Below are 3,409 nucleotides of genomic sequence, written 5' to 3' on the forward strand. Positions count from 1 at the left end.
GACGAGGAACAACTCACCAACCAAGTGCATTACCCAGAGAAGCCTTCCAGAATGTTTCCAGTCTTAATTAAAGGAAAATCGTACAGGTAGTGAGACACTGAGCAGAGTCAGGGTTGGAGTAACGCCAGAGACAAGGACCTGGAGTGCCTAACAAACACAGATGCTTAGATCACCGGAAGCAAGGAGATGCGACCATTGCTGCGCGAGAGCCCTGGGCTATTTTCCTTCGTCCTTTTCCTTTTTTTTTCTGAGACAGCGTTAACCCTTTGTCTTCTAGCTTTGGTCCCGATTGCATCTGCCAGGAAAAGGCAGCTTCAGAGGCCGTGCTCTTCTTGTGGGAAGTCACCGCGCTTTGGGCTAGGTTTTCCTCTTGCGTTACTGTTGGGTTTTACTTCGTTTGCTTTCCAAGAGTGAGTAATCCTGACTTTGCAGGGGAGGGTATTTTAGTAAGGAATGTTTCCATAGTTGGACCTGACCCCAAAAGTCTGCTGCACATTCTTACAGCGTCTTCCAGTCAGTGCCCTACGAAATAGTAACACAGCTGAGTAACGGGAGAGGTTTGCCAATATCTCTTCAGTTTTCCGGATCAAAACCAACCCGACAAACAAATGCCGCTGCAGCTTTTGAAGCGACTTGGAGCGGCAGCGTTATTACACAGCACACCCAGCCTCGAAATGTGATTTTGTGTACGTGTGTGACCGTGTCTCTAAGAACTGTATTAGTCTGATGCAGAAGCCATGTTGTCTACGACCAGATGTTTGTCTGACATAACTGTTTGGCGAAAAGGAAACGTATTGCTGGTGCTTAGTGTACAATTACATCCAGTGTGTCCGCAACGTGAACGAGTTCACCACTGTTATCCTTCAGTGTTTCTAAATATTTATAATGAACTCCTGATGCTAAGGATTTTAGAATGTTGCAATACTGAGCATGAGATAAAAGTACACCCTGAAACGTGCATGAGCTCCACGTGGTCCCGAGCTTGGCTTGTTGTCTGCATCTTCCTCGAGCAATCGCCATGCCCGTGCGTGGCCATTGCCTCGGCCATCTTTCCCAGCCGTCCCGTTTGTCTTCGCTTTGTTTCAGGTTTCGCTGTAGGCTGACACCGATGGTTCCTCAGTGCTGGTCCTTTGCCGTTGCTTGTTCGGAAGCCCGGCTTGGGCTGTGTGCTCAGCTCTTTCCCATAGGCAGCTGGTAGGAAATGGAGAAAGACTGTGTTGCTTGTGACAAGTCCATTGCTTTTCCTACCAGGAAAAGCCGACACGGCTCGGTAAGCCCGTGTTATGGGGGTTTGGCCAGAAGGCAAGAACAAAGTAGCCTCCTCCCATTTTTCCATTCCTTTGTTCAACTTCAGTTTGCAGTGACCAAAGGCTGTAGGGACATTCGTAACGAAGCGGGGGCTTAGGCACCGCCAGGAGGTCACCGTAGGCTCAGTGGTGCCCATCATTTTCAGCAACTGTTTTCCTATTTAGCAGCTCATCCTGCCTCTGCTCTGCCCTCACCGGGTGAAACAGAGGGAGCGGAGAGAGAGAGAGGTGTCCTTACAGAGATGTGCTCACATGTAGAATGGCAGGGTCAGGAGCTGGTGCAGACCTTGAAGTTCTGTCTGAAGCAACGTGCCGCAACCCTCCAAGTGGACGCGGCAGCTTGGTGGCCCCAACTCCCCTGGCAGCATGTCCGGTGCGAGAGCAGCAGGAGCAGAGCAGAATGACCAGGGAAGCACCGGGAGAGCAGCGGTAGCAGGTTCTAGTGCCTGCAGGGAGGCTTTTGCCAGGCCCCTAAATCCCATGTGAGGAGTGGTGCCTTTTTGCCTCATGCTGTAACGAGTTCAGCCCATCTCACGGAATTTCCGCATTTCCCCCAGCAACGCGGAAAATCCCGGCTTAAAGCAGTTCCAACAAGTATGTAGCCCAGGGGTTGGAAGCTATTACACTAGACTATCAGGATGGAATTGCCCAGCTTTAATTTATCTGCTTCAGAAGGTAACCTGGGCTCCCAGATCACTCCAGCCATCTCCGAGCTTCCCCCTTCAGAAGATTTCCAGTACGGACACATCCTGCAATTTCTGTGCACGTAGCAGGATTGCAGCTGGACTTTGGGGGGACATGGGCAAGTCAAACCTTGCAATTCTTTCAATTTTCTATTTTTTTCTTTCTTTTTCCTTTGTTTTTCCCCTCCTTAAACATTTTCCCATTCTCAGCTTCACAGAATAACACGATGTCAACAGATATTTTTCCTTCCACAAAGTGCCACACAGCAGCTGAAATTACTCAGCTCACTGTGATCGGTCATTACTGCCGTTGGGCTCGGGAGGAGGATATTTTGTAGGCTCTTGGAGGGCAGATGCTTCGAAGGTGATATGTGTGGCCGTAGTTCCATCAAGACATTCCTTCTTACCACCCACCCCAATAGATTCAGCCCTTTTTCATGTAGTTGGCAATCACAGCAAGGGTCTGCGGGCTCTATCCAAGCAGAAAGTAGAATCCAGGGGAGAAGAGAGCGAGCGAGAAAAAGAGATCAGAACGCTTCTTACTCAGTTAATGTTTGCATGAGAGCACAGTTCTGTAGGGACGATGTTAATGCGGTGTGAGGGTTGCACTTTTTAGGAGCAGCAGGTTAATGTCACCGTATTCCTGCGATCCGGGTAATTCCTCACCTTGCTCGTCAGCTCCGCAACACCTGTAGTGGTCCGAACGGCTCCTGCAGCTGGGTGCTAAACCTGCTGAAGTTTCCTGTTCCTCAGGCCATCTTACAGCACGCTGGAAATCCCTTTAGCTGGGGAGCATCGGTTCCCAAAGGACTCATCTTGCTGCATTGGGGTTTCTTGTTGTTCTCTGCAAGCCCTTGGGCTAGGATGCAGGTATAAGAGTACGTGAAATACGATGGAAATCTGACAGCCAGGCAGGTAGCAGAAACACCTTTGAGAGCCTGCTCCTCCTCCCTTTCCTGTGGCAGTGGCTGCCCTTTCCCTCCGGCAGGGTCGTGCTTTGCGGCATTACCCAGGCTGCCTGGTGCCGTAGCTGTTGGGCTTCACCTGGTCAGCTGTCACCCGTCAGAACTCACTCGTGCAGCTTCGCTCCCAGACACGACAATCAAACCGCGGCGTAAGAGGTGCTGCTGCTCTGGAGGCGCACAAGAGCCAGGGCTGCTCTTCAGCACGTGAACTGTGCAGCTGCCCTGGGAGAAGACCACGCGTTGTCTTACCACCGCTGTTCCTAATGCCTTACGTTCAGAAAGTGAGACGGCTGGGCTGAGAATCAACCGGGAGTAGGAACGGAGTCCGCGTCTGACGCAGACGGTTTGACGCCTCCGGTGTTAGTCTGAGGCTAAGCCCACCTGGAGAGAAAATTGCTGTCCACTCAGATTGATTTATTCTTTGTACCAAATGTAGTGGGGGCAGAGTTATATA

This window comes from Buceros rhinoceros, unplaced genomic scaffold (genome assembly GCF_000710305.1).
Source record: "Buceros rhinoceros silvestris isolate BGI_N320 unplaced genomic scaffold, ASM71030v1 scaffold9041, whole genome shotgun sequence".
NCBI lineage: Eukaryota > Metazoa > Chordata > Aves > Bucerotiformes > Bucerotidae > Buceros > Buceros rhinoceros.